The sequence below is a fragment of the Lactuca serriola genome, chromosome 7, assembly GCF_051521515.1.
Source record: "Lactuca serriola cultivar US96UC23 chromosome 7, Lser_US96UC23_V15, whole genome shotgun sequence".
Taxonomy (NCBI): Eukaryota; Viridiplantae; Streptophyta; class Magnoliopsida; order Asterales; family Asteraceae; genus Lactuca; species Lactuca serriola.
Genome location: NC_136414.1, coordinates 25,026,318 through 25,039,347, shown reverse-complemented (window position 1 = coordinate 25,039,347; position 13,030 = coordinate 25,026,318).

The window sequence follows — 13,030 nt, the reverse complement described above, 5'->3', positions numbered from 1 at the left end:
TAGTAATGTTCCTACAATCATATCATTGGCTCAACCAGGTCTAATCCCTCTGGGGAAATCCATAAACCAATCTGTGGATTTGTCATGCCCTTACTGCTACCCTGGAACTGGTGGGTACTATTGTTCCTCCTGCGTTCCAAGAACACGCTCATGCTATCTACCAACCTAGTGAATGCTATGGCTACACCCACAGTCTCACAACACTCTATCACTATCTACCAACCTCATGAATGCTACAGCTACACCTGCAGACTTACAACATTCTGCTTGTATTCTCAGGAAATCAGTAGACAAGTACTTCCCTCAGATTTTTGAGAAGACGGAGCGTAGAGTCACGTCTTTTATTTTATTATACTTTTGATGTATATAAATATGAATCAAACATATGTAAATATTTTACTTATCCAATGTAATGATTGTGTTTACTTTGATTACTATGATGTAATTGTTATGATACTATACATGATATCCTCCACCCCCGAACATTTCCACCGTTCTGGTTTGGGGGTGTGACACAAGGAAAGTTACTTTTCTAATCCATAATTCACACTTAGAGAATTGCATATAGCTTCTATGCCCTTAAAGCTTCAAGCACTGGCCTCAAGTGTTGTATATGATCTTCCTCACTCTGAGAGTAGACAAGTATATCATCAATGAATACTATCACAAACTTGTCTAGAAAAGGGTGACACACCCAATTCATCAGATCCATGAATACTGCGGGTGCGTTAGTTAGACCAAAGGGCATTACTATGAACCCGTAGTGTCCGTAGCGAGTTCGGAATGCTGTCTTGGGAACATCACTCTCATGAACTCGCAACTGGTGGTACCCTGATCTCAGGTCTATTTTTTAGAATAGTCGGCTCCTTGGAGTTGATCGAAGAGGTCGTCGATTCTGGGTAAGGGATAATGGTTTTCGATGGTAAGCTTGTTAAATTCATGATAATCTATGCACATCCGAAAGGATCCATCTTTCTTTTTCACAAACAAGATCGTGGCTCCCCAGGGTGAGGAACTTGGTCTGATGAATCCCTTGCTGAGTAGTTCATTGAGCTGGCTAGATAATTCTTGCATTTCTGTCGGTGCTAGACGGTAAGGGGATTTGGCTACAGGAGTAGCTTCGGGAATTAAGTCTATCACCGCATATATTTTTGGGCTTTGATGCATGAAATGATACGAAGGTTTGAGCTAAGTTTATCATCGCAGATTATGAGGGTTTCGCCTGAGGGCGGATTGAGGCGGATGGATTTTTCATAGCAAAGGATATCGGCACGATTGGGGCTCAACCAATCCATGCCGACGATGACGTTGAAGCTTTTGATGGAAACCGGCATAAGTTCGATTGGGAAGGAATGGTCGTTTAAAGTAAGAATACAGCCTAGGAATACGTCGTTAGTTCTCTCTTTCTTTTTGTTATCCATCTCGACAGTGAATGTTTCGGTTAAAGGTTGGGGTTTAGGCTTGAGTAGATGTTTACTAACAAAACTTCTCTCCGCACCAGAATCGAAAAGAATGCATGCATAAGAGTTGTTGAGGAGGAACGTACCCGTAACAACGGTGGGATCATCAACTGCCTCCTCCTGACCCATCGCTAGCACCCTCCTTGTGTTGCTAGTTTTTGTTGCCTTGGGACAATTTCTCTTGAAGTGCCCTACCTCCCCACAACCATAACAGGCTTGACCAATGCCTGCTCCAGTAGTCTGATTTGTCGGTTGGGCCGGTGTCTTGAAAAATTGAGCCGTGTGTCCCTTTCTGCCACATTTGTCGCATTGCATCTCTCTACAAACTCCCAAATGATGGAAGTTGCATTTGCTGCACAAGGGCAGGTTTCCAACATAGCGGCTGGGAGTTGTTGGAGTAGTGGGACCAACAGCAGGAGTGGTAGCGGCATGAACTGTCACCACTTGTTGTTTCTTGGAGGACTCCTGCGAAGACTGGCCCTTACGCTTGCTCCAGAACTTTTTCTTCCCACCACTCTCCTTTGGTGGTTCAGGAACGGCTGTTACTGCATCAAGATCAACCTTGTGATCTATAAGAGTTTGCGCTAAACACTTGGCGTTGTCGAAAGTGGAGGGTTTAGCAACCAAAACATTTCCCTGAGTTGGGGGCGTCAATCCCCAAATGTATCTCTTTATCTTCTTGCTTTTAGCGGTGACCATTCCCGGACAAAAAAGAGCTAGATCACAGAATCTAGCTATATAAGTAGCAATGTCGGATCCCTTCATCTTTAGGTTCCAAAGTTCGTGCACCAACTTCTGCATATCGCCCCTCGGGCAGTACTCAACAAGCATAAGCTCCTTCAAACTCTCCCAACCCATGGCATTTTCTACTGGCAGAGTTAGGGATTTGACCCGGCTATTCCACCAAGTCAATGCTCTATCAATGAAGGTGCAGGCGGCAAACTTCACATTGTTTGCCTCATAGCATGCGCAAATCTCGGAAATTGATTTGATCTTCTCGAACCATCGGGTTAGGGCAATCACTCCTCCATTACCATCGAAAGATTTGGGCTTGGAATTCATGAAATCTTTATAGGAACACTCCTTCGAGTGTCCTTGATTGCCGTCAAGATTCTGGGAATGGGTACCACTTCATGATCCGCTAGAGCCACCAGGATTTATTTGCGCCATCGCGGCAGCCACAACGGCTGTAACTGCCGCCTGGAACCTGGCAGGATCAAACTGAGGAGGTGGTGGCTGAGGATCTGTCGGAGGGTTGTTGTTCTTTCTATTGGGTCTCTTTATGGGAGGCATCTTTTCTCTAAAAAGATACAAGGGGGGAAATGATGATAAGCCTTCTATACTGATCATGAATCAGATATTTTCGAGCAAGATATATCTAAATCCTACTGCGATAATAGAGATCTACAATAAAGGTTTACTAACATAAACAAAAAATTGCAGGTCTTTCATTCATAAGGATTTGTACTACTAGTGATGACTCTGTGCAGTGTTATAGAACCATACAATACTCCTATAGTATTTTAACTATGTGCCTCATTTGTGTACAATTTGGTGAGTTTTAGACTTCTCACGACACCACAGTCACTCCCAAACACATGTTGGTCATATATCGGACAAATATAGTTGATATGGTTATATTGGCCCCACATATGATTACATAACTATCCAAGTTTAATCGCAGTGTCCAACTCGCCCTAAATACTTTTATGTAGTTCTTACTATGTTAGCTTCTTGTACGTATGTATACTTGTATACTTCTTGTAAAAATACTTGTATTTTTAAAGTATACTATTAGTTTCAGAGCACTGCGGTCCCTTTAGTGTTTATAGTTGTATACCATGTAAGGTTCGATATACTTAGTTCACTATAAACAATAGCTCTGATACCAATCTGTCATACCCCCAAACCAGAATGGCAGAAATGTTCGGGGGTGGAGGACGTTATGTATAGTATCATAACAATTGCATCATAGTAATCAAAATAAACAAAACCATTACATTGAATAAGTAAAATATTTACATCTGTTTGATTCATGCTTATACACATCAAAAGTATAATAAAATAAAAGACGTGACTTTATACGCTCTGTCTTTCAAAAATCTGAGGGAAGTACCTGTCTACTGATTTCCTGAGAATACAAGCAGTTTTAAAAGAGTATCAACATGAAACTGGTGAGTTCATAAACATAGTTACCGCTAGGTGTGTTGTATATTATTCTTTTGTATGGGAAATCCCCTTTTTCATGAAAACCGTGGCTATCATCAGTATGTATAAAATGTCCAGTTGGAAAACTCTGGTTACTACCAGTATGTATAATAGTTTTATTAATTAAAATAAAACTAATTGAAGTTATTACCATTCATACATTAATCATATATTTTAGTACCAGATTTATGAGTTGTTATAACCATACTTGACCATTGAATTGCCTGAACGGCGTTCTTCAGGTGTCGGAATCGAAATGACTTTGTCACCCAGGCCTGTCGGCCTAACTGTAGCTAAAAATCATGGTGCAGGATTGTCAATCCCGTATAGATCTATACACAAACTCATGTTCTCCTGCAAGGAGACTCTGATTATAATCTCAGGACTTTTGTTAGTACTTAAATAAGTACGCAAAGAATGCTTATTCATAAAATGTTATACTAACGATTAGGTGTAGAAATAAATGAATCCATTGAATTTTCTTACTGTCTATATGTTTTATAAACTATAGTCTATATAGCTTATATGTTTGATCGCATTGAATCTATGTTTTGTATATTAACAAGATGATTGTTCCATAAACTATACCTATTATAGTTCATATGTTCGTTTATGAATTCAAGTCATGTTTTACATTGAAAACTCTGTGATTATGTTGAAAACTTCCCTTATGCTCTGTATAATACAAAAGGGATAAAATATCCAAATATTTTATAAAAGCATGGAAACCGTATAGTTGTATCAATTGTATCAGTTCTAAGTATATTGAAAAACCTTTTTGTAAAATTTCACAAGGTTAATGATGTTTGGCTTGTATTTCCCCTAAAAACGTTAAAAATAGTAAAGGTATAGGGGTATGAACTCACCTGCTTGTGAGTGACTTGGATGAATGACAAAGGTAGGATGCTTGATATGCTAAGTGAAGTCTCAAGCACAATACGGTCCTAATAAGCACATATTAACATGTATAGGCCTACAATTAGTGTCTAAAACCACTAACACGCATAGGAAACACCCTTAGGATGTAGGAAACACTTATATTGAAGTGTTAGAATCAAGAATGAGGGACAAAAAGGAGTTTACGGCCAACCAGCATGGGTTTACGACCCAAGATGTGTTCACGACCCATGAACACAAGAAGGGTTTACGGCCCACTCATGAATATTTGAAGGGTTTATGTCCCATCTATGAATGGTTGAAGGGCTTACGGTCAATCTATGAAGGGTTGAAGGGTTTACGGCCCATCCATGAAGGGTTCACGACCCTATAAAGGGTTCACGGCCGTGAACTCTTCAAGATCATGAAGATGGTGATGAAAGTGATGAATCAAAGGATGAATATGAAGCACTTTACATGAATAAGATGAATAACAAGTGAAAAGGGATGAATTACTTACATTTGTGACGTGAAAAGAGAGCTTTTGTTGGATGAGGCTTTGAGAGAATCTTGAGGAGCTTTCGGCCAAGAAGGGAAGAAATGAGGAAAAATGAAGGAGATATATATATATATATATATATATATATATATATATATATATATTGTGACAACCCGAAATTTTCTACCCTGTACAGTCAAACACTTCATAGAAAGTCAAACTCATTTCTGCTACCTTATAGCACGTTTGTTGTCCGTTTGAGCATTCTGAGCTTTAACCCTTCAAGAGGTAAACATAGGGTGTATACTCCAGGGCATTTTGTGCATCATAAAGTTCCAAAAACTCCAAGAGTTTGGAGTTTACGGCCCAAATGGCATTTGGACCGTAAACTCCATGGAGTGTATATATATATATATATATATATATATATATATATATATATATATATATATATATATATATATGGCACTTAGCCATTTTTCCTTCATTTCTTCCATTTCAAGCTAGAGAAAACCCAATTTCTCTCCCAAGGATCTTCAAGCTTTCGTCCCAATTGTAAGTACTTCTATCCTAGAGTGTATTAAAGCTTGTCACACGTCCATATATCAAGGAAATCACCCAAGAAACACAAGAACAAGGTGTTTACGGCCCAAGATCTTCTTAGGCCGTAAACCCTAAAATGGGTGCCAAAGTGTGCCCTAGCTCCTTCCTTATGCTTAGAACCTAGCATAGATCCTTTCCTTGATGAGTTTAGCACTTGAAAAACACCAAAAACCCCCCATGAACATGAGTTTACGGTTTGGGAATCTCCCAAAACCGTAAACACCCCCAAAGGGTGTTTTGATTCCCTTAACACCTTAGTAAGCCTTGGATATTAGCATAGAACCTTACACCATTGAACCAAGGACTTCAATACATAAAATGGTACTTCTTACCATGAGTTTACGGCCGTAAACTCATGGGGAAGTGGTCCCAATACCGTAAACACCATACAAGGTCATTCTTGGACCTTAAACCCACCCAACCTCTTGTTTAAGCCTTGGAACACTTAACCACTTAAGTTATAATAGTTTTAAGCCTCATTTGGTGACCCAGTTGAGAGTTTATGGCCAGGAGTAAACTCTCCTGGGCCGTAAACTCCAACAAACATGGTCCATTGACCATAAACTTCTGTATAAGGCCTTGCACACCTTTGTTGCAACCCGATAGCCTCCTAACACTTTGACCAAAGTGTTTTCCTCACATTAGGATGTTTATACATGTTTAATTAGTGTTACAATAACTAATTATATATATACATATGTCTTCATATGTTATTAGGATCATTGTGTGTTTCTAAGTCTTCACTTGACACCAAGCACTTGTCCAACGCTTCCATCCGATTCGGTCACTGCATGTGTTCATACCCCTTAATTAACCTTTTAAATGTTTTGTAAATGTTTATAGATGCTTTATGGGGGGTGGAATACAATTTGAATCATGTTTAGTTATTATATCAATCACATGTGATTAATAACTAGCATGCAAATGGATTTACTATACGTTAATTGTTTCACCAAACAGATTTCTTCAAATGACTTTCTTAAACGTTTTTTACATGTTTAAAACTCTTTATAAAACTGTCTTACATACTGTAAGTTTTCTTTCAAACTCTGTTACAAATGTGTTTCAAACAAAGGTTTTACTTATACTTAAACTGTTTTATCAAACAAAATACGTTCAAATCGTTTTATAAACTGACATCAAGTCATCGTTTCTTAGTCTTAGACTTTTCAAAGGTTTTACAAAACTTCTTTTATGCTTTTATATTGTAAAATGCATGCCTAAATATGTATAGTTATATAAATAATGTTTAAAGGACTTAGGACAGTTAGCTCGCTTTATTTCCTTTTCCTCGTTGGGATGTGGCCTCAGGGCATCGGTTGCTCGTCCGAATGTCGTCTAAATATTAGTTATATATCATGTATACATATATAGGTATAAAGGTTCCATTAGTCAGTTTAGTACCTTTGGGTAGCAAAGGTATACTTCCGGTTATACTCGTACGTCACTAGTAACTATAATAGGTGTAGTTAGGAGATACTATTTACATTCCAAGTACAAGGAATCACACAAGAGTCAGTTCATTCATGAGTCTATACTAATACATTACATGTTACATGAATACGCTTACTTAAATACGTTTACATAGATACGCTTACATGAATACATTTACATAGATACGCTCACATGAATACGTTTACGTAGATACGCTCACATGAATACGTTTACATAGATACGCTTACATGAATATGTTTACATAGATACGCTTACATGAATACGCTTACATAGATACGCTTACACGATTACTCTTACAATACACGATAACAGAACTAACATAACAAGGTGCTATAGCATGGAACAAGTTCAGGATCTAACTATACCAATGAATCACTACTGCATTGTGATTATTTTATTGGGTATACACGATCATAGTAATGTGGATGTTCACAGCTTGCAGAAATGCAGGTTCGTGTTTGGTTCCCAAAATCTCTAGATAGAGAGGGTATAGTATGAGTTCTAGCCATCACATTATGCCTTAACCCTCAATTAAGGCAAATTAGTACAAAGTAGTCACTTATTACAAATACTACTGTACTTACACTTTGCATAAGGTAATTGCAAATGGATTAAAACTCCGGTTAATATATTATTAATACCTTTACCATGTGCCATATTCACATAATCGATTGTCACAACTAGAAATTTTTGTGCCTTGTAACTACAACACTTATGTCAATTATGAATCAAAAACATGAAAGCATGTATGATGCTTACTCTATGACAACAAAATTTCAATCAAACACTTCATGCAATCACTGCAAATAGTCAACAAACAATTTGAAACCTTAGAAATCCTTGTTTAAGTCCATTTTGGACTAGGATTTCCTTATTGGGCCCAATGGACCAATAAGCTTCCAAATGGACTATCTTGGGCTTAGAACTCTTGAATGGGCTCTAATTGGACCCACTTCCATTTATTTCAATATTTTGGGCCATATTGGGCCTAGAATGAAATAAATTATTTAAATGAACCATATTGGGCCATAATTAACCTAATTTAGCCCTAATAGGTCATAAAAATCACATTTATATTTATTTGGACCAAAAATCACTCAACATAACCATGAAAATTGGGCTTAAGCATTTAACACCCAAAACTCTCTTCTCTTTCCTCCAAATCTCGGCCCAAGCCCAACCAAAGAAGGAAGAGTTGACTTGTGAGGTTGCCACCTCATTTATACATCACATACCTCCATGCATAGACCAACATGCATCTAAGTTAGTCACCTCAACTCTCTCTCTCTTCTTCTTCTTGATTCTTGGCCGAGAGCCTCCCAAACATACACATTTCATCCAATTTTCTTAAACAAACTCTCTCAAAGAACATCCTCACTTTTCTTCATCAAATTTTCGAGAATCAAGAGCTTTTCAAAGAGACTTTCCACAAAAATCATCATCCAAGGTAAGTTTATATTTAGATTTATGATCTAGATTCTTTGTTTTATCAAACATCTCATCTTAACTCATGCAAATTCATTATCTAACTCCCTAGAACCATCTAAGTTCGAAAACTTCCTCAAAAAGTTGCTAGGGCCGAAATCTTCTCTCAAATCTTCATCAAAACCAAATCCAAACCACAAGGTGAGCTTCATACCCTCTTCTTTTCGGTTTTTATGAGTTTTTATGGGGGAGAATACAAGTAAATGTGTAGATCTATGTGTAAATGTATGTTATGTGTGATTTGATGCATGTATGTGTGTGATATCATGTGTTTGTGATGAATATGTTATCCAAAAAGTGTGTAAAAACCGAGATCTAAAACATGAAGAAGGAAATAAACATAACTTAAACTATTTTACACTAATCAAGTCAAGAAAAATAGTTTATATGGTTAGGATGAACATACTTGAACATAAAACTCATTTTTCGGCTTAAATTGTCAAAAATACAGAACTTGGGGTCCAAACTGACAAATTATAAATTCTGGAGGATCAAAAGGGTTCAAACAGTTTCTATGTTAATTTTTCTGGACAACAACATTTTTGAGGGGCTTAAAATGTAAATTTTGAATTTAATGGGCTAAATTTGGGCTTTTCGGCCCAATAAGCTTCAAATTCGCGAGATTTCTAAATTTGAGGGGCTGAAAATGACATTTTCTATAAAACAGGGGATTTGAAGTGTATAAAAACTATTCCAATGGTCAAAAATGCTTTTCAAATTCAAAAAGGATCAAAAACGTAAAAATTCTCTATTTTGGGCCAAAACTGTAAAAGTTGCGAAATTGGGGGTTTTAACCGAGAAAACATTATTCTGGAAGGACTAAAGCTGTTTACAAAACAAAATTGGGTGAAATATGTCTTTTCAACAAGTTTATGATACAAAAGTGTCAAAATAATGTTTTAAGGACTAAAATGAAATTCTTTTATATAAAGGACTAAAAGTGCTATTTTTATAAAAGAGAGGTTGTGAAAAGGTTAAAATCTTACTTTTAAACAAATTAATTCATTAAGACAAAATACAAGATCTACGAACTACCGACGAAACGTAAAAACAAATACACTCTCAATAACAAATATCGTTACAAAACGAATTGATTCGGTCTCGAATCAATAACAAAACAAAAAAATCAATAAACCAAAGTATTTCAATAAACACGCGATAACTATGAGGAGCCAATAAACAAACTTTGGGCTTGAAAGTTTCAAATCGTGCTTGTTGGGCCTTGCTAGCACAATAACATGATCTTTGGGCCCGAAGGGAATACGCTTACGTGTTAATGGGCCTTCTATGACCCAATTCCATGTAAAAGGACTTCAATAGCTCTAATGTGTTATTGGGCCCTAATGGTCCATTAGTACTGCTAGTGAGGTCGAGAAGTCAAATGCGAGTTGGGCAAGTGCTTTTCGCATTCCCGATAGTCTTGATTAACTTATGGAAATAAAGGGGGCTTTGTACCCTCCTTTCTCCTCGGTTGACTGGCTTATGAGAATTCGAGTAAACAGATTCGTGACGTTAAACAAGAGAAGTCAAGGTGGTTGGATTACGTGAGTAGTATGGACGACGCCTCAAGGATCGTTCGTAATTTGTAGTTATAAACTAGTCATTTTCATTAATGCGTGATTGTAAAACCTCACAAACCTTAATTAATCCAATGTCACCTGGGTAATCAAAAACAATCGTCGTATCGGTATAACAATAAACAAGTCATGTAATTTACGTATTGGGAAAACATCGGGTTTTCCCGGGAAGTTCAACATTTTCACCTATGTGATGTAAACAAAATTCAACAATTATACATGTTTTCAAAATCGACACACATATTTACGGATCTTCACACTTTTTATAAACAAATACTCTTTTCAGAAAATATCGGATTTTCTGTGTTTTTCAAACTTCACAAAAATCATTTTTCCATAACATTACTTATGAACTCACCAACATTTCATATGTTGATGTTTTTCAAAATAACTTGTATTCTCAGGTACCAGGTAAGCCGAAGAATAAGTATCAAGTTATGTCATGGTGTTTTGCTTAGATTATTTATCGAACGGTTTATGTTATGAAAATGGTAATGTTTAAAACAATGTACTGAATGTAAACAATATCGGTTGTAATATTTCAATGCATGGTGATGAATGATGTTATGATTCATGTATAATCATTGTGATGGTATTCAATTTAAGTCACAAGATCCCTCAGACGTTTCCGCCGTCCGGTTCGGGGGTTTGACATCGATGAGGTATAAAATAATAATAATAGGCGTACAGTCTGGTCTTGGTAGAAGGCTACTTTCAAAACAGTTAGGTCTTGGTAGAAGACTACTTTTTATACTAGTAGGAATCATATGGATTTTCTTGGGTTTTCAAACGTTTTCAACTACTTACAAACATTTTCATACTTATACAAATTTCTCTCTAAATGTTTACAAGTCTTTACTTTCCAGTTTTACAAATCAAAGACACATTAATACTTATGAATTCACCAACTTTATTGTTGATACTTGCTTTCAAAATAACTTGTATTCTCAGGTCAGAAATAGACAGGTACGACGACCAGGTTTTGTGAAAACGGAGAAATCAAGATTCGTCTTTTATTTTGATTATTTATTATGTTGTCTTATACTATGAAAGAACACACTTGTAATTAAAATTATACTATTAATGCAATGGATGATGTTGTTGCTTGTTTACTACTTTACATTGTTGTGATACATTACATGACGTCCTCCGCCCCAAAACGTTTCTGCTGTTCTCGGTTTTGGAGTGTGACAAATATATATATATATATATATATATATATATATATATATATATATATATATGGGGAGGGGTTCACGGCCCAACATGGGTTCACGGCCGTGAACCTAGTTTGCGGCTGTAAACACCCTTTGAAGAGTTTTCTGGTTCGATTACATTTCTCTAATCCCAAGATAACTCTTCCCAACATCCAACTCTTAAGTGTATTAGGTTTAAAGACTCTCAAACTGACCCTGAACACAACAAAGTGATAGCAGAAACAAGTCTGACTTTTATTGTTTGAATTTTGACTTACAAAAAAAGATTTCGGGTTGTCACACCTTGTAACAGAGGAGGTTGGAGGTGGTAAACATAAGATCTTTAAGCTAGGTGGTGTCTTTGATTTGATCAAGTGATGAGTTTAATGTCGTGTTTATGTATAAAAAAACACAACTTTGTGTTCGTGTTCAAAATTCGTGTAAATTTAGTACAATTTTATGTTGTTTTAAGTTACTTTTTGTCGTGTTTGTTTTTAACTTATGTTTTTACAAGAACTTATGTATAACATTATGTAAATTGTTATTTTGTTATTTTTGTCATGTTATCGTGTTTTTATTAAGTCATATTTGTCTTAATGAAAAAAAAAACACACTATCGTGTCTTGTCGTATTCGGGTTGAGAACAAATAATTTGTTTTTGTGTCGTGTTATACAAAAAAAAAGATATGGAACAACTTTCTGGTTTACAATCCCTTTAATACTACAATTCAAAAATATGCAAAAGATGTATGTGCATATGACAAATACACATGGGAAATGCGCATATGTGCACATTTTCAAAAGAAATATGTATGTGCATATGATGGAGGAGTTCTTGTGAGTAAATTGTTTTTATATTTGAAGTTTTAATATAATAATGTATGCCCATTTCATCGATAAAAAGTTATTAGATTATCATGTTGTTTTAATTTTTCATTTGATTTGAGTATATATATATATATATATATATATATATATATATATATATATATATATATATATATATATATATATATATATATATATATATATATATATATATATAGGTGGGTTCAATTGAGAAAATAAAAAAGGTTGAGAATGGGTGAATCATTCTTAGCCACTCATTTAATCTAAACATAAAAAGACACGGTGACAAACTTGTAAATATGATAACAACCTTCAATTTCAAAGATGTATCTGTAGAGAATTAGATTACAGTTCAAACTCATTCATCGTTCATCATCCAAATTTCTTCTCCAACCTTCAACAATCATCCTATATATATATATATATATATATATATATATATATATATATATATATATATATATATATATATGTTCAAATATTTTCACTATCTATTGTGTGCATGTATGACTGATTCTGGACCAATCATTTTAGTTATTTTAAGAAAGTAATTAATGTATATTAAATTCTGAAGATGTAATTAATATTCATTATATCTTCAACATGTAATATGCATTAATTACTTTATTAAAATAACTAAAATGATTGGTCCAGAATCAGTCATAAATGCACACAATAGATAGTGAAAACAAAATAACCTAACCCTATATATATATATATATATATATATATATATATATATATATATATATATATATAATTCAAAATTGACATGTTTCTTTTAAAGTTTATTGTAATTTTAGGCAAAATGGTCTATATAAA